Raw genomic sequence first — 20400 nt, 5'->3', positions numbered from 1 at the left:
CTATCTCTACTGATTGTGAGTTCATCTAGGAAAAAAAACTGTGTTATTTATTAGGACCTTCTCACTCCACCAAAAGTAGGTTCTAATTTTAGCCTTGTTTTATAGTTTTAAAATATCTAGTTCATTATAGTTCAACACGTGAGAGACCAGGTAATTGATGAAACCAAAGTTTATAGTCAGGTTCTTCCTAATTGAAAAGACTATGCCTGTAAGCAGTTCACTGTACTATCTCTTTTAAAAGAATATAATTTAATGATCAAGTTAGACACACAGACCAGACAAGTAAATGGAATGAACAATGACTGTCTTAGTGCCTTGGAATCATGGATGTTTCCAGGATTGGGGAAATAAAAATCTTGTTCAGCTTAGAACATTGGAGTATACCTTAATAAATGTAAAATTCTGTGCATTCATTAAAGTCCCTTTTTGCATATTTAAAGAGAAATGAAGAATTTTCATTGTTAATTTTACAGCAGCTTCTATGATACAAGTCAGATAAGTTATATCTACAACAGTGTGAAAGCACTCAGATGTTTGCTTGCTTTCTTTTGATCAAAGAGGAGTTTTCTTTTAGAATAGAAAGAAAGTTTATCTTGAGAATAGTAAATTGTTCAGAGTATTGGGAAATGACTTTCTTTTAATGCGTAGTCTAAACGTGCTTATTTTATATAGGAATATTTACTGTAATGTATTATACCAAATAGCTCTATCATACTTACTCATCTATTTAATTATGCACATAAATATAGAAGAAAGGATCTCCCTGGTCCCTTCCAGCTCAAAAGTTCTATAAGTCTTTGATGGTCTTGGATTTTGGCTGAATATAATTTTATTTCCTCTTTTATTTCTTTATTTCTACTTTTACCTAGACTTACTTCATTAATCTACCACAGCAGGCATGCTTTGGACGATATATATATATATATATATATATATATGTATTTTTATGTAAGGCTCAATATTTTTATATATATTACCTTATTCAATAAAACGTTGACATTAGTTCATACAATCTATTTCATCATTTCAGATTTTCATTTTAGTTAGTATTCTTCCTACTCCTAATTCCTTAATCCTCTCTTAGCTCCCTAATTACGAAGTTAGATAGTTTATAAGTAGGCCTGAGTTTCCAAATCAATGTTTGTCATATTTTAATTTTAATGTAAACATTATCTTCGACATGTTTCTGACAAGTTCTGTTATACAAATATGATATGTGGCTGGACAACCATGTGTTATTAGACCCAACTTTATACCTTCTGCTGAAGAATTTTCTTTAGAAAGCATTTATATCCCAAGCCCATCCCATAATGTGCAAAAAAATGTAAAATCATCTTCACAGCTTAGGACAACTTCATGAAGGAGCCTGGTGTCATGAAAAACATGTGGGTTTTATAGTTAGGGACATCTAGGTTATGAGATGTGTGATCTTGGAAAAATTGCTTAACTTTGTTAATCTACAGCTGTACCACTCATAGAGTAGAGATGACTATACCTACTTTGCAAAACCATTGAAAGGATTTTTAGACACTCTATGCCAGATGTTTGGCATTTAGTTATTGCTCAACAAATTAAAATACTGCTTATTCTCTAAAGTCCTCGAGATGTCATATACTCAGTACCTGTCGGCAGGCATATGTCTGAGGCAAGAGGAGGTAGCCAAGAAGCTTTTGTAACACCTCAGCTCTCTTTCTTCATTAATCTAAAGTCTTTTGCTGGTGTATGATTTCGCTTATCTCTGGGGTGCTGCAGTTTTTCTCTGTAAGGAATGATGTTTAACATCAGTTAGATAAATGCCTTGCGGTACCTTAAGCTAATCCATTCCTTCTATTTTGTACTTTCTCTTTACTAACAATATTAGACAGTTTTCCACCTGACAACAATTTATGCTTCTCAGTGTTTCAGATTTCCTGCTGCTCCTGAAGAACATGTACATAATTTACTCCCATAGTAGCAAATACACGTGGACAGAAGGAGTATTCTTGCCAATGGAGATGGGCTAAAACTAAAGAAGGAAACTTTTTTTTTTCTTTCTCTAAACACATTGAAGTGCTACAATTGTATGATCTCCACCAAGGAATTACAGAGGAAATAAACATTACTCCTATGAGTGGTTGAAATTTCTGTACTAGTGTAAGAAGTTAATTCTCCTACTAATAAAATTCATTTGCAATAGCCTAGATACAGTGCTTTCTTAGGATATTTTTAATATCTAGACTTGTTAGCATCAGAAATGTGATTATGACATGTTTAGTTTAACACTTCCTTCTAATTTCTGCTTGGGTAAACAATTCACTTGAATGAAGTTAATAAATAATGCAGTTGTTTGACATTCAATTAACCATATAATTTTTTTCATTTTGTTTTTCTTACTTCTCACCTGTTATTTGAAGTGTGTGTCATCATTGACTCTCATTATTTATTCCCACATGCAGTGTAGTCACAATACCATGATTTACTTGATTTCTAAAGTTCTCCCATTGCAAAATAATATAAATCATTTTTTTAAAAAATAAAGGATCTAATTGTGTACAAGTGCAAAAAGGACTTATGTTGTTACTTTTAATTCTATAGATGAATTTTCAATTTTAGCGAATTTGATTTATTATCCCTTTCTTAGAATTGTTTTGATTAAATATTAAATTGAGACATAAAAAGCTTATAAAATATGTAGAAGGCATAGAAAATAGATACAAATTAGGAGATAGAATGCAGCTATTAGCCTTGAAGTCTCCTGCAAATACCTTCCATTTTGCTTCCCTATATTCAATAGACAAATCTACATCAAACTTTGTATTTATTAACTTTCTCTACTTGATAATTATAACACGAATCTTTCATTTCTCCAATATATTTGCTTATGTTGATTTTGAACTTTACATTAATGGAGTCATAGTATATATGTTCCTTTACAATTGGCTTTTCTTTCCTCAATAATATTTTCCTAAGAGCTATCTGTTCTGTGGCATTCCCCCATGCAGAGGCAATTCTAGCAGACAATAGCCACTGAGTTTGATTGTGACAATAAGTTTACTAAATGGATATACCACAACTTATGTATCCATTCTGTGGTGATGGTCATTTAACTTGTTTTCCATTTTTCTTTTGAGTTCTTTTGGTTTTGCTATCACAACCAATACTGTTATGAACATTGCTCTATATGATATGACATATACAGGCTGTACGTTCCATCTGTATCTCTTACTGTAGTAGTTCTATTCGTTATTTCTCTATTGTTTCTATTATTTCTCTCTCTTCATTATCTCTCTATTCATTATTTCTCCAACCGAGTAGTGGAAGGAAAGTACCTAAATCATAGGGGTGCTAGAGGGAATGAGATAATAAAAAAGCATTTAATAGGTTATTGAATGCTGTGTAAGTATGAATGATCCTGATGTTTTCTGAACCACATGTACAAGAGGATATATATCTTAGAGTGGAATTTCTGGGTTATAATATATAATGCACCTTAAATTACACCATGGTCAATTGTGAATAGTCTTCTATTCTCTACTGTCCCTTCTTCCATAGTGATGCCATTTTAGATGGGAACATGATGGTCTACCTGAAGGCTGAATTTCATGGACTCTTTGCGACTATGTAAGAGCTATGTCATTAAGTTCTTGCCTGTGGAATGTCACAAGAAATGGATTCCCTCCTTCTTCTTGTCCTTGAAAAGATTCATAAACGCTCTTTTTGTACCTTCCCCTTTTTCATTTGTGAAGGAATATTAAAATTAGAGCAAATGCCTTGGAGCTGGAGATGAAAGCCACACATTGAAGGTGTCAGAACTACTTTACTAGTTCTGTTCTAATACCTGAGAGAAATACACTTTTCTCTTTTCTCAGGCACTAATTTGGGGGCATCTTTTTTTTTTTTTTTCCAGCAGCTATGCCTGTAGCCTAATGAATCAATATGAAGTTGACAAAAGGAGAAAATAATCAAGCTTTTTTTCAGATGTCTACTTAGGGTTTGTTGGCAGTCAGGAGCAACATTATAGCTGTGTGGGGTAGTGGGGAAGGAAATCCTTCTAAGCCATAAGTAAGTTTTGATTAGAAGGAGAGATAATCAGAGGTAAAACTCTGAACCAATTAATGATCACTAGTTAACAATTTGGTCAAATTTTCCTACAAATAAAGGAAAGGTATTAGAGAATTGGAGGTGGTTGGAGGTGAGAAGTATACGCTTGGATCTCTTGGAATTCACTCAAATTGTGACAATAGCTGTGACCCACAAAATGTTCACCAAAGAGCTTTCACCGCAGAAGATGGTGTCAGTGATCTGGTGGACAAAGTCACTCATTATGCAACTATCAGGCAACTTGTGCCAATCACCCTAGTGCATGCACAATAGTCTCTTAGGCTAAGTGGCTATGGCATCAGGATGCAGGTGATATATGAATTAAGCAACTTGGGTTTTCCTTCTTTGATGCTGATCTGGCTACTGCTATTGCAAAGACTTCCAAATCAACAAAGACAAGATAGCCCCCATTATAGCATTAGATCTGGGGAGGACCAGCCAAATGCTTGCTGGTGAAAGATTGATTTCACTGTTCCCTTTCTGTAAGGGAGGAGGCAATGGTATATCCCCCTCGGAATAGACACCAACTGTAGCTATGGACTTTTTTCCCTGTCCTACTTCTGACAGAATCACCATGGTTCAACTTCCTGAATTCTGTATTTACTGAAACAGATTCACTCAAAAGGTTCCTTTCACAGTAGAACTATCTTACAAAGAAAGTGGTGAGGCAGTGGGATTCGGTGTTCTTGTGCCCTGCCACCCGTAGTAGCTGAACTGATACAAAAGTGGGAGTCCTTCTAAAACCTCATTTATAGTGCCAGGTGAGAATGATCACATTTTCTTATAAGCGTATACTGAGTTTTATCAAATACTTTGAATTTCATCTAATTTTATCTATCTTTTTTCGGTATCTATTGAGAAGGTCATATAATTTTTTTCTTTCATCTTTTAATGAAGTGCATTACTACTATTGATTTTTCTCAAGTGAAACCAACTTTTTTCCTGTCTGAACCCAACTTCATTATACATTACTTCATTATTTTATGTATTCATTATATTATCTTCATTATACATTACTCATTTCAATTTGCTAAGTATTTCCTTTTGAATTAGGGGGATTTGAGGGGAATGGGACCAGAAGGTACAATCTCCAAATGCTTCAGGCAAAACACACCAAAATGAAAGATGAATTGGAGAGACACAAAAGAGGTAGGAACTTAAATATTGGTGAGAAGTTGGAGGTGGGAGATAAGTAACAGTGAAGACTAAGTGTAGGATGACTTAGGTAATTGGGTAAATGTTGTCAGCAGCAACAAGCTCAAGAGGAATAAATTTTGGTGGAGAGAAAATGAATTCTGTTATGCACACACTGATTTGGTGTATCTGTAGGATATCCAGATAGAGAATTCAATTAAACAAATGGATAAGCTGGTGGGGTTAAGAGAGAGGTTGTGGCTGATAGGTAGATGTGGGAACCAATAGACTATATATGGAAATAAAAACTCTGATAATGGATAAGGTAATAAGAGAGAATAGGGGTTGGGGCTTCTGGGTGCCTCAGTTGGTTAAGCATCTGACTTTGGCTCACATGATCTCATGGTTTGTAAGTCCTATGTCAGGCTCTCTCTCAAAAAATAAAATAAAATAAAATAAAATAAAATAAAATAAAATAAAATAAAATAAAATAAAATAAAATTGAAGGAGGAGGAGGAGGAGAAGGAGAAGGAGAAGGAGGAGAAAGAGAAGGAGGAGGAGGAGGAGAAGAAGAAGAAGAAAAGAATAGCGGTGCCTAGGTAGCTCAGTCAATTAGGTGTCTGACTCCTGATTTTGGCGCAGGTCATGATCTCTCTGGTTCATGAGATTGAGCCCAGGATCAGGCTCTGAGCCTGCCTGGGATTCTCTCTCTCTCCCTCTCTCTCTGCCTCTCCCCTGCTCGCTCTCTCTCTCTCTCTCTCTCTCAAAAATTAAATAAATAAACTTTAAAAAATAAAAATAAATTAAAAAGAGAGAATATAACATTGGAAAATGAAATGGCAAAACACTCACAAGTTCAGGAAAAACAAGGGAAATAAATACTTTGAGATAAGTATCTACTTTTGCCACACAGAAAAAGAGTGGGTTTATTCTCGTGCAGCTTGTGTCTTGTTTTAGAATGATAGACTCTTTGTGCTGAGTGAAATAAGTCAGTCAGAGAAGGATAGATATCATAAGTTTTCACTCATATGTGGATCTTGAGAAACTTAACAGAAGACCATAGGGTAAGGGAAGGGGAAAAAAGGAAATAGTTACAAACTGAGAGGGAGGGAAGCAAAGCACAAGAGACTCTTAAAAACAGAGAACAAACTGAGGGTGGACGGGTGGCGGGGGTGCGGAGAGGGAAAATGGGTGATGGGCATTGAGGAGGGCACTTGTGATGAGCATTGGGTGTTACAATAAATTATATTTAAAAATATAAAATAAAATTACTTTTTAAATTTCAAAACAGAGTATTTACATCATTTATGTACTGAAGAAAAATACTTGGGAGAGAAAGAAGATTTGAAAGCATGGGAGCAAGAATGTAGTTTCAAAAGCAAGTCTGAGGAGAAGATTGTAAAATAGATCTAGATAAATATAGGAAACACCTTGAACAAAGAGAGAAAAACTTTGTTTATACTTCTGATAAGGAGGAAATGATGCTATAAATATAAGTAAGTTGATTGAGAGAGAAGTGAGAATCTGATATTTTCAGTTTTCTCTCTGAGGTAAAATGTGAGGTGACTTACTGAGATAGAACAAGATGTGATGTGATAGTGATACCAGAAATCTTTAGATTTTAACATTGTGCTTAACTGTGTGAATATTTTTCAGCAACTCATCAGCTAAAGTGTAGAGGGTTGTCATATAGCTTCTATTTTCTTAACACGACCTGCTTTTTAGATAAGTAGCACATGGAATAAATGATTTATCAACACGTTAAATTGCCAGAGTTGCTGTGTGTGGGCAAAAGGGAACAAATCCTACAAGTTGAGGAAAACACAACTTGTAATTTTGAATAAGCTCCTTTCGTGGTTTGAATTTCTTCTAATTTGAAAACTACAACCTGAGGACTTAAAGGGGTTAAATAAACAAGATTTTCTGACGTAAGCATTGGGTTTATTTTCAGGTAGAATCAAGTAAGGAGTGGATTGCGGTGGGAAAAGTTGTGTTGGGCAGCCTCTGCTCCACTTGACCAGAGGACAGATGTACACAGGAAGTTCATCACAGTTGTCACATGATTGAATTACTCAGTAAATGCTAACACTCAGCTATTGCACAAGGTCATAATAGTTTTAAGAGTAGAAGCTCCCAAAGAATTTTCACCAGAGAAACGATTTCCTAATTGGAAGAAATTCAAAGACTTTTTCAGACATAGATGATAGAATGATGATTGGTACTAAAGAAGGCTAAGCACCTTCAATTTTTAAAAGATAATTACAATTAAAAAAACTCTTTGTGCATTTCAAAAGTGAGTTGTGTTACACAATCAGAGCTCAAGAAATATAGATATAAATCCAGACAATTGACCACATTCATTTGCATAGGGCCAGTGAGAGATATAATTTCAATTTCACAAACTCCTGACTAGAGGAATAATACCTAATATTATCCTGAAGTGCCTAAATAACTAAATTTCTGTTGGCATACAGAGTGTAGAATAAAATGTCAAAGTTTGATTTTCATAAAAGAAACAGAGAGAGAATTGGAAGTTGACAGGAGTTTTGGAAAAACAGGAAGGCAATGAAGTGAAGGATAGAGAAATGGAGAAAGGAATGAGATGGTCCTTTATGTTACACATCAGTCTGGCCTAATGGAAGGAATGTTTAACTTGGAATTAAAAAGGCTTAATTTACATCCTATTTCTAACTGTGACCTTAAACATTTTGCCATTTTAAACTTGCATTGTATCATTTGTATATTAGAGGAAATGATATTTGTTGTGTTTCCTCAAAGGACAGGTGCTAGCATCATGGATCAGTAACGAATCATTGACAGACTTTTCTCACCGCTATGTGTGGTCTCTAGGACTTTCCAAGAATTTCTGGTCGAACCGAGCAACTTACTTTATCTGCACATCTGTAGAATGTAAAGGACCTTTGATCTACCTGCACCAGAAGGGCAATCTAATCAATCTGAGTAAGATTTCTTCAGAAAAAAAACCTTTTTTTTGAGAGAGAGAGAGAGAGACAGAGAGTGTGAGCAGGAGGGGCAGAGAGAGATGGAGGGAGAAAGAGAATCCAAAGTAGGCTCTGTTCATTGACCACAGGACTGGAACCCATGACACTATGAGATCATGGCCTGAACTGAAATCAAGAGCCAGACACTTAACCAACTGACCCACCCAGGCGCCCTTTTCTTCAGATGGTTCTGATTGATAGAAACAATCTGAAATCCTTGATCAGAAAGAACAGTCCTATTCTCCCATGGCTGTTCTATACTATAGTTAGATGCTTCCTGACACTAAGTTTCTATTTATGAAGCTGGGTTTCAGTCACAATCAATCAATCAATCAATCATTTGAGTTTCTTTCTCATGTTCCTGGAAGCTCTGCTTTCTTTGAGCACATGGCCAGTGTTTGGGCTTTCATTTTGTCTACACATTTAGTTGTGAACACTGCTTCATATTTGTTAGGCTTTGTTACACCTTTTGTTAGGACAACTGTGCTCAGGACCCTACCATCCTAAAATCTCTCTCTTGACCGTCTTGCCCCGTCAAGATGCTTTCCTAATTTCTTTTATTTTGTAGAACATTCAATAAATTCAAACCCTGATCTAGACACGCTTTCCTAGAAGAAAGATGACTCTGGTATCAAAAAGTCTAATAGATAATTATAGTCTAAAAATATCAATCCTTACATAAATAGCTCACTACATATACACTTAACAGTATATTGTAAAATTTGAGGAAATAATTGAAGTCCCCTGACAATCTATTAATAAATATTGTATATATTCCTAAATCAAAGATCGAAGCTCACATTTGACGTTTTCATTTCAGTTCTCTGTTCTTAGTCACCACATATGCACACACATATATATGCTTATATGTGCATACATTATATACAGATGTTTGTGTATATACACATACATGCACAAATACACACACACACATATACATTGCTATTGCTGACCATATATTATTTCTGAATTTGTTCTAAATAGTGTAAACAAAGCTTGAGTGTTCTTTTAAATTTATTGCTACACTTGATAGTAATTTTAAGAGTCAGCTCATAGAACATTTTGTAACTCAAAGAATATTTACCTGATTATACTGGAAGGATCTGTTTTTAGCAGACATTACTTTTTTGCAGCCAGCCTTCCCCACTATCAGCAGCCCTGTCAGCTTCTGTGATCATTCCAAGCTTCTCTGCATGGCCAAGTAGCTAGGTAGGTCATTTGTCACAGAACATAAAGGAAACAATTCACCACTTTTGAAGTGGGAAATCCAAACGTACCAGCCTGTCAGTAATTCTCGCTATAATTCCATCTTTGCATAATCAGGGAGATTAGCTGCCAGCAGTCTGCTCATGTGCAAAAGTACGGCAGCATCTTGGAGTTAGTTTTCCATGTACGTCCATAAATTTTTATGAGGGGTGTATGTTCTGATCAGCAAAACGCATTTAAAGAAAAAATCAGGTATTCTTTTAAAAAAATAAATGAATTTTACTTTTTAATGATAACAGTGATAGCAACAGACTATTTTGAAGGACATCATTCTAGTGAAGGATTTTGTCCCAATTTGAGGCCACGTTCTGGATTTTGAAAGAGCTAGTAGTGGCTGGGACCAATGCAGATAAACTACCAAGTCCATTTCACCTCCTAGTCTGCCAAAGTACGTAGCGAGAAAGTACAGAAAGTACATAGCAACGGGAGTTACTTGGTGCTTAATTTACTTGATATGAACAAGTTTCCCTTTTGAAATGACTTCAATATGTATCAAACCATATTAAACATGCCTACTTTAAGACAGAATTTTTTTTTTGTCCTGCGTTTTAATTGGAAGGTATGTAATCAAACAAAGAAAGGTCCTTGAAGAAATCTGAAGTAAATAACAGTGTGATACCATCAATTTCTTAGAAATAATGTACAACCTGTGATTACTTTTTTAATCTCAGCAGTGCCAAATTCCATACATAATAACCTCTCAGCCATAGTGCAGTTCATAGAAATCAATCAAATCAATCAAATGAAAAGTAGATTCAACACACAAATCTGAATGGAATTGCTTAAAATAAAAGCATCAAGCTTTTAAAAAATGCATTTTCAAATAATCCGCATTCCTACTTTTGCTACTTGTAGTGGAGACAATTTTAACAAAGAAATTCTCCATGAATTCAAGTTCCCCAATGTATTTTTAAATCAAAAATGAAAATGTTTGTGGAATACAACAAAAAAAAATCATTTTAAAATAAATATGAAGAGAATGAGAGTCCCCACTTACTTTTCTGCCTCCTCAAATAACCTTGTCCCTATTTGGAAAGGTCCTTTGGTTTTGGTTTTGTTTACCATTCCTGGCCTTAAAGTCTATGCAGACAAATGAAGTCAAATTTACTTTTTATTTTTTTAAATTTTTTCCTTGGAGCATTATTGGCACACAATGTTACATTAGTTTTAGGTATACAGCGTAGCAATTCAGCATCTCTGTACCTTATGCTGTTCTCACCACAAGCGTCGCTACAATCTGTCACTTTACAACACTATTCTAATATTACTATTACAATATCATGGACTATATTCTCTATGCTGTGCTTTTTATTTCCATGATTTACACAGCGTTGCTTTTGTGTTTACATTTTTAAGGGTTCCAGCCATAATTGGTCATACTGGTGGGATCTTTGTGAAACTCAACAAAGAATCAACATTCCAGAGACATTTCCAAGAGCACATTTGATAAGAACCTGTAATGAAAAGTCTGCCACTTGCTCTACCTATGTGGTAACCTCATTCTCCTTCCCTTCCGCTCTGACCTGCCTTGTCAGTATCCTATTCCTACCTACCAAGTGCAGGAAACTTGCCTTTGCCGCTATCAACAATGGTCTGAAGCAAGAACAAGTCAATATCTTTGTCATGGGTGCCATCTTCTACTGTTCCCAAAGTCACAGACACTCCATAATCAGAGCTGTGCTGGATGCTGTGTCTGGGATGGAAGAATAGCTCTTACATTGGGTCACCTGCTTGTCCCTAGAGTTTCACAATCTTTTTATAGAAAAGAGTTCACTTAGCCTCTCTATATGCTCCACAACATGACAGTGCCTTATGAAAACAAAATATTGTCACAATTTGGTACTGACCCCTCTAATCAGATGATGATTAAATCCAGAACAAGGAACTCAAATCCAGTTCCAAGTGCAAGCTGAGTAGAATATGGATGTCCAGCCCCCTCTTCTACCACTTTCTCATCTTCTCCAGTGGTCCTTATAAAAACAAGTGTTCACGTGTAGTGATATACGCAAATAGATAATATGAAGGAGGAGTGTCCACATGCACAGTATGTAGCACCATACTCCGGCTATAGCTAGAGAAAATAGCATGTTATGCATATAAAAAGAAACTTCTTTGTATACTTAACTGAAAACCTTAATAGCCTAACAAAGCAGGTGACTGTCTTCCAGAAAGAGTAGTCCTTGATCAAGCATGTGGTCAGTATATCATATAAATAACTATACTACCATATTATATTGCTATGAAGTAGTAAATAATTACCTATAATTCTCCTTACTTATTTATTAGACTGAGGAATCAAGGATTTCTCATGACTGTCTCACCAGGAGTAGTAATGATTTCTGCAGAGGACCCAGAGAGTTTTTTTGTACCATTCTATTTTATCACAGATCTAGTTGCTATCCTTTGTAATTGTAGGTTTTTAAAGTTAATGAGAGTTTATAATGTCTGAAACTGCTTCTTATGGCAGAGGGTTTGGGAAAGACCATCAACTCTCTCTTATATGAGATGAAAAAAACAAGTCAGCTGAGAAAGTACTGGCACAACTAACCAAAACATAGCTGTGGAAACCAGAACATGGAACTCAGGATCAGAAGAGAAGACAAAAGCTGGAAGCAATGGAGAGCATTTCTAGGCCAAGACAGAAAATTAAACTCGTTGTCTATTTCCTAGCTGTATTTTTAAACTTTTTTAACATTTATTTATTTTGGAGAGACAGAGAGACAGAGCACTAGCAGGGGAGGGGCAGAGAGAGAGGGAGACACAGAATCTGAAGCAGGCTCCAGCCTCTGAGCTGTCAGCACAGAGCCTGATGTGGAGCTCCGACCCACAAAGCATGAGCATGACCTCAGCTGAAGTTGGACCTTAACCAACGGAGCCACCCAGGCGCCCCACCTAGCTGTATGTAGAGCAGCAGAGAAAGAGCAGACCTCCTCATTTCAACCTTAGAGTGGAATCAGGCCAAGCTTTCTTATCTCTACTGGTCAGTAGTATTGATGCATGATATCATTTTCCTATGGTGAAAAGGGGCTTCCTATGATCATTCTTTTATCTTGTGTATTTATCTAAGTTGTTGAAAAATGAATCTAGTATTTCCTCAAAGACATTTGGAAGTCCATAGTTTCAGTTGACTTGACACAGCAGGTCATTGGGATGTGGGACTGACGTTGTAAGCATGTGTATATGAAAACAAATTTAAACTTTTGTGATATTGCTGAGGTCTTGTGTGGGTATTAAGGAACCACAGGGTCGTTTATCCATTCAAAAATTAGGGTTATGGCCTAGAAAATCCTAACCCTTTTTCTTTAAAACATGTACACAACTGCAGGCATCATCTGACTATTAGCTCAATTTGTTCCCTTCAACTTTTACTTTGACCTTTGTCTTTGCTTCTTGCTTGATCCTATGAGTATTCTTTCAGTAAGACTATAAAACCTGGACCCAAATGTGGATTACACTAAATGAAGTTTAAATTCTACAATCTGGCTAGTATACTATAAAAGAAGGCATCCACATTTTTAGGGGAGATTGGATTGATACAGGGAATTTATCATGTAAAGCCTGGTCCACCAATTCCAAACTCTGTCCGTAGGATGATCTGAAGGACACTGCTCCTACTAAAGGGAGTGAGAAGTATGTTTGTGAGGGGAGCTCTAGTTTTTATGAAGAACTTTGGGATGGATATTTTTTGTAAGCCACCCTTGAAGATGGAATTTCTGCCATTGAATTAGGCAGAGTCATAATAACACTGTGGAGTCATAATAAACTGTGGAGTATACCTGTCTTATAAAACCATGATGTTCAATGGTATGCACAGCAGTGCTCCATTAACAAGTGACCTGGTCTATAAAATTTTAGGTCCAAGTATATCCTGAAGGCATAAAAAAGTCCCATGAATATTTTGGGTTAGATGTCTATGTCTCGTACCCCTGCTGTTTTTCCTCCTCCCTTTCAGTCTGCTTCTTTGACCTCATAGGGAGTTCCCTATGAAAATTTGACTAAGGCAAAAGAATGAATCTGGTTGATAGGTGGTTCTATATGATATGGTAAAACTACATAAAATAGATGAATACAAAAATACAGCCCCATTCCAGGGTGTCCTTGAAGGATCATTGTGAAGGAAAATTCTTTTAGTGGGCAGACCATTGAGCAATGCATTTGGCTGTTCATTTTGTCTGAAATGTGAGATGTTCAGACTCAGGGATCTACAGTGATTTATAGGCAGTGAATAATGGTTTTGCTAAATGACCAGAGTCTTTCAAATAACTGGTCTGGAAAATTGGTACAATAAGTTCTGGAGTAAAGGTATGTGGGAAAATCTTTACAAAGGGGCAGAGAATATGGGGCGCCTGGGTGGCTCAGTCAGTTAAGCCTCCAACTCTTGATTTTGGCCCAGGTCATGATCTCACGGTTCTTGGGATCGAGCCCCACATTGGGCTCTGCACTGACAGTGTGGAGCCTGCTTGGGATTCTCTCTTCCTCTCTCTTTGCCCATGCCCCACTTGCTCTCTCTCTCTCTCCCAAAATAAATAAATATACTTTGAAAACCAAAAAACAAACAGCTACAAAAAAATGGGCAGAGAATATAAAAATACTGGTGACCCATGTAAATGTTCACCAAAAGGTAATCTAAGATTAAAGGTATTTTAATAGTTTTGTGGAGAAGATAACCATTTTTGGTCAGTATTAGTCAGATTGTTCCATCACAGTCACAAGTGGCTGTGTTGGCAGGGGTATTATTTATGGGATCAGTAATGTGATCTTACACTCCTAACGACCAGTCTGGCAGCAACCATCAATGAGTGACCAATATACTCTGGAAAAACAGGATTCTTTGAGCATTAATCTACACCTTGTGGCAAGTCGATTGCATTGGAACACACTTCTCATGGAAGGGAGGGTGCGTTAGTATCACTGGATAAGCACTTATTCTAGATACAGATTTTTATTCTCTGTTCACAATGTTTTTGGCAGAACCCCATTCGTGTATTTATAGAATGCCTTAATAACCATGGTATTCCACTGAACACTGCTTTTGACCAAACAACTAATTTTAAAGCAAGTGAAGTGTGACAGTTGGATCACACTCATGGAACTCACTGATCTTACCATGTTCCCTATCATCCTGAAGCAGTTGTCCCGAGAGAATAGTGAAATGACATTTTGAAGACTCAAATACAACCACACTTGGAAGTATCTTGAGGGGTTGGGCAATTTCCTTAGGATGTAGTATCACTCAATCAGGGATTAACATGTGATGTTGTTTCATCCTCGTCAGTATTCACGGGTCTGAGAAACAAAGATGGAAACGGGAGTTATTTCTCTTTTATGCCTCAGTCATTTGCCGACAAAAATTTTGTTTACAATAATTGTGACTTTGGGTTTTTCTGATCTAGGCATTTTAGTTCACAAGAGGGGAACGCCTCTGCCAGGGCTCACATCAAGGGTTCCATTAAAATTTGAAGTTGAAGTTGCTGTTTAGCCAATTTGGGTTCCTTGTGTTAGTGAACTGATGGACAAACAAGAGGGCCATTGTACTGGCTGTGGGGAATAATTCTTTTATCCTGGAGATATTAGAGCTACTAGCAAATAAATGAGGTTAAGAAGGCAATGGAGAGGATTGCCTATGACAAATGATAAAAGGCAATGGGAAACCACAATTCTGTTCAGGGCAGGACTGATAATGGACCAAACCATTCAGGAAACAAAGTTTGGATCACTCTACCAGGCAAAAAATTAGGACCAACAAAGTGATTGCTGAGAGGAAACGCTATGTAGAATGGCTAGTCAGTCAATGAAGATAGTTATAAATAGCAGTTAGGGGGCGCCTGGGTGGCGCAGTCGGTTAAGCGTCCGACTTCAGCCAGGTCACGATCTCGCGGTCCGTGAGTTCGAGCCCCGCGTCGGGCTCTGGGCTGATGGCTCAGAGCCTGGAGCCTGTTTCCGATTCTGTGTCTGCCTCTCTCTCTGCCCCTCCCCCGTTCATGCTCTGTCTCTCTCTGTCCCAAAAATAAATAAACGTTGAAAAAAAAATTTTTTAAAAATAAATAGCAGTTAGGAGCACATGAACAGTTACAGAACTGAGGATTATAATAGTTATTAATATTTCTTCCTATTCTGGTATAAATCTACTTGTAAACACATTAATTAATTAATTAATTAATTAATTAATTAGCATTTTCCCCTCTCCCATTCCCCTGTAATCTGACATAAGATGTGTTATGTTATCTCCTATCTCAGTTTTTAAGTTATGAACTATCAAAGGGTCAATGTGGTTCATCTAGAAAAGAACATCACCCAAGGTGGGTAGAGAGAATGTGTCCTTTTTAAGAAAGAATTAGTATGTTTTTGACTGTACAAGGGAAACTTATATAATTTTAGGCAGAAGCACCACTTGGCTGTTATTTTTTCCTGAGAGACTAAGTATGGCTAAAAGAAGTATGTACAGATGCCAGCTTGACAAAGGGTCAACTTTTGTGGTGTTCTATTGTGCCAATATAGCCAAGTTGGAGCTCACCTTCCCTTTGCAGATCCAGATTAGAGGCGGCCACAATCGAAGTTTGTGCAAGATTTGGAAGAAGAAGTGAATGAGAAGATTTTTTAGGCACTGAGTTTGGCATAAGGTGCCTAACACTGGCAAAGCACACATGTTGTTTCTGTTCTGTTAATTCTGAAACTGGCATAAGACAGTATCCAGGCCTGCAGCTCTACCAGCTTCCTAAATATCTCCTCTTTTAATTTCTCTATGCCATGGACCAGATGTACATATAGTTCTGTGGTGAATGATGAACAGTGCCAGCTTCTTCTGTAGGTCATTTACGTTATCAAGATTCTGAGATAGGGGAACTGAAGGACTCCAGAAAAATCTGCTTTTTTGCTCCTTTTCCTGTTTCTATTCTTGCTAGGACCTGTACCCCACTTTACACATGTCTCATAGAGCAAAAAGGGTATGTCCTCCTTGTCAGAGACAGGAGTTAATGACATCTTTAGAGTCTTCCAGCACAATAGATAAGATCTAAGGAAGGACGAGGTGAGAATGACTGGACAAAGCCATCATATGCACATTCTAGACCACTGGCACTAGATATGTAGATGCCGAGACCCTCTCATTCCAAGGAACAATTTTCTTATGAAGGACACCTGGGCCCATATTTTTGTTCTGACTTGCTTCTAGATGCATAAGAGGACATGTATACCAGACCACAGTTCTTAATAAAAAGCCTGGACCCTGAGCAAAGATGAGACTCTCTCCTTTCCTTTCCGAGTCTCTCAGACACTCTCTCTGTACCTGTACTCTCTCTATATTTTCAATAAACTCTGCTCCCACGTCCTGGTAATTGTGTTTAATTTCTAACTTTGAGTAGCCAGGGACCCTCTTGGCTGGACCTGTGGGACTCCCTTCTAGGTCCTTGGACCTGGTTTGCCTGCACCATCTCAATGGGGTAAAACACAGAGGTAAGTTTTATTTTACCTTTGTGTATTCCAGTTAATTTTTATTCAGCTCCAAGTTACATTCAAGGCTGACCTGTCATGATGTCAGTCCCAATGCTAGACAAAAAAGCAACAGCTTTGTATAGACTCATTAACTCCCATAATTGTGTTAGGTCTAATCCCTGTAATAATTCCCTTTTGCTATAGCACCCATTTGGTCTGCTTCTCTGATCAAACCCTTATTCAGATTGGGGCCTTGTAATGTTTATGTTTATGTGTTTAATGCCTAACTATGCTTAGCATTAAGAAAATCCTTCATAGGGGCGCCTGGGTGGCTCAGTCAGTTAAGCATCCGACTTCTACTGAGGTCACGATCTCACAGTTTGTGGGTTTGAGCCCCATGTCTGGCTCTGTGCTGACAGTGCAGAATCTGGAGCCTGCTTCGGATTCTGTGTCTTCCTCTCTCTCTATTCATCTTCTGCTTGCTTTCTCTCTCTCAAAAATAAATAAAGATTCTTAAAAAAAATTTAAAAAAAAGAAAATCATAAATCCTGGCTGACTGGTGATGATGATGGTACTTGATGACTCTCCCTACACTCATGTTTCTCAAGAACTTGATTTACATTTCTGCTCTACTTTCCTTACTCATTTTTAGCCTCTAAGACCTCAGCAAGTGACCTTATCTCTAGATGGGACTGTCATACCCACTCCTGCCTCTAGAGGGAGGCATCAGAAAAAACTACAATAATGGAGAGATGGGTACACAATATATATGTAGTAGAGTAACTTGAAATCCCTCTGGAATTTTAAGGCTTACACACCTGATATTTGTTCACTCAGTTTCCAATTTTCAGGATCTTCCACATTTTTTAAACCTACTAGAGGAATTTTAACATGTTGCTTCCTTCTCAGAAACCCTTGTTTTTATAACCCTTGCCATACAATTATACCTCAGGTACATGTTTTTTTAAAGGTCCTGTTATTTAGCTTTGGTAATAGCAACAAATACGAAGACAATAGTCATAGTTCCCAAGAAAAAACTCCACATGAGGAAGAAGCAGGGTTGGTCAAGAGGGTTCTAGGGCATAGATGTCTGCCACCTGGCCCTGGAATGGCCTGGAGTATGAGAGCCTGATAATGAAGGTTGTTGAGGGTGTGAACTCCAGGTTGTTTGGTTTGCCACTTGAAAAGCATGCTTCTGGGTCAATTTGCTATCTCTAATCCCTCCAGCTTCAGCAAGGCCCCAGATGTCAAAGCATCAGAATACAGGAGGGGGGGGCGCGGCGGAAGACATGGTTAATACGTTATTGACAGTATCATGGTTGATTAAAAAGTTGTTCTTACCAATGGTAGGAGGACAACCCTATTTTCAACCCAGAAATATCACGGTTTAAGAATCAGGCTGTTTTGTTATCAGTGACAAGAAAAAGTATTTCATATTGGCAATGTAAATTCAAGTTGTGAAAAAAACTGAGTACAGATAAGCACTTAGGTCTTTTCATTTTATTTCAAAAGAAGATCAGGAGCACCTGGGTGTCACAGTCAGTTAAGTGCCTGACTTTGGATCAGGTCATTATCTTTCGGTTCATGAGTTTGAGCCCCCTGTTGGGGCTCTGTGCTGACAGCCCAGAGCCTGGAGCCTGCTTCAGATTCTGTGTCTAGCTCTCTTTCCGCCCCTTCCCAACTCGCACTCTGTCTGTCTCTCAGAAATAAATAAACATTAAAAAAAAATTTTAAGGAAAAGAAGGCCATACTGAAGAGTTCATAGTATTATCCTCATGTATTTTGGGTTGGGTAATTGTAGATAGGAAATGAGTGTCAGAAAAGGCCTTGGCAGTCTTTGTACTTTGAAATGCTTGTAGATTTCACTGTAATTTAACATCATGTAACCAGAGGAAAAAAACTCACAGTTTGGAAATTGCCAAAGTATTCATCAAGGAAACATTCTTGGGACCCAATTTTTCAGTAGGAGTAGGAAGTGGGTAAGCCATTCAGAAGCTCTGCACTACAGAAGCCCAGGCTATCCTCTAAGCCTGAAAGACAAGTCCTCTCCTAGCACCCACGTATAGATGAATAATAGTCATTTTGTCATGGAATAATTCTCTGAAATATGGAAAAAAGGAAAAGGGATTTTAATGACTGGTTTTATCTCATTTAAGCATGCCTCCTGGAGCTAGGCATATTGTGAATTTCCTTTGATAAGGAAGAGGAAGGTTTCACCCACTTTTAATCTCCTAAATAATCAGTATCCTAAAAGGAAGTAATCTTGTTCGAAAAAAATCACATCATGTTAATTCTTCAGAAATTATTTTTCTGCAGATACTAGTATGAATCTGGGAGTTTCACTTTTTTCTTCAAAGATATCATGAAATATTGCATTGAAAACGTGAACTTTAAAGTCAAATAATATCACCTAAAAAATTTGTTCTTCCTACCATTTAAGAATGTTACCACCTTGGTTGAATACATTACCTAGTCGCTCAGCCTCCACTAATATAAAAGTTTATAAAATACCTACTTGTAATATAAATCCAATAGGTTATTACTATATGGATTATCTTACATAATATTGGATTTCTTTCACAGCTTGGCATGCTGTGATAACATTCCTCACAATGCCCGATTCTGATATAGTTTGAGGATGATTTTTTCTTTATTTTCAAAGGTACATCATTAATAAGTGATTTTGAAGACATAACTATGTCAAAATGTACTATTCTATTTATATATTTTCTGGTTGCCCATAGATACATTAGATTGTGTACTTGATTCACTGATGATTCTACAAAGGCCTGGAACACCTTTGGCTAAGTTCTGTTTCTGGAAACAGATGGTTAGATTTGCTTGCCACTGTTTTAAAGGGCTGTCATCACTTTTAAGTGTCTCTGGGCTTTCTGGTGTTAATGCTACTTGTCTATTACAGTTGTTTTTAGACTTTTTTCTTATTCTCCTATTGTGCTTTCTTTCTTTTCTTTTTTTTGGGGGGGATGAGAGTTAATTCTGTTCTGTTAATTACAATTCAGGGCCTCAGGCTCTCATGACACACAGACTACCGATGTTAATAATAAATTGCTTTACGTTTCTTACCCATTGAAAATTTTAAGACAACACATTTAAACATAACACTGTTTAAAAACTTCTATTAATATTAAGCTGCTAAGAATTTTTATAATACCTTCTTGAATCTTTCCAGGATTGGAATTCACTAAAAGCAACCCCATTGTGCCAACACAGCGGTATGCTCAGCTAATCACAAGCATCAAGAATATTTTGAAGTTCTCCCTTGCAGGATTTATTCTTGTTTTGTTTGTTTTAATGAGTCATTCTCAGTGTCCTTGCCAACGCTTATTTTTAGTGCTTCATGATCTGATAATTGATATTATGAGTATTAAAGCTTATTTTTCCTTGCATATTAAGGTAGTTATGACTACATGCACTAGAAATTTCAACTTTTTCATGTATTTAATCTGCTCCTAGAAAATCACTAGGG

The 20400-nt window shown here is 37.0% G+C and overlaps 1 long non-coding RNA gene across 1 annotated transcript; it reads right to left on the bottom strand.

Annotated features, from left to right (window-relative positions):
• Positions 1-1103: 1103 nt before the first annotated feature.
• Positions 1104-19580, bottom strand: LOC147584723 (uncharacterized). The gene is made up of 4 exons (XR_015255920.1): positions 19474-19580; positions 14589-14768; positions 9301-9421; positions 1104-1759 (listed from the first exon to the last, which is right to left on the bottom strand). It is a non-coding gene; the product is annotated as an uncharacterized LOC147584723 (long non-coding RNA).
• Between the last annotated feature and the right edge of the window lie 820 nt (positions 19581-20400).

Source organism: Puma concolor, chromosome A1 (assembly GCF_028749965.1).
Source record: "Puma concolor isolate L17-30 chromosome A1, mPumCon1.1.hap2, whole genome shotgun sequence".
NCBI lineage: Eukaryota > Metazoa > Chordata > Mammalia > Carnivora > Felidae > Puma > Puma concolor.
This window is presented reverse-complemented; position numbering and strand designations above follow the sequence as displayed.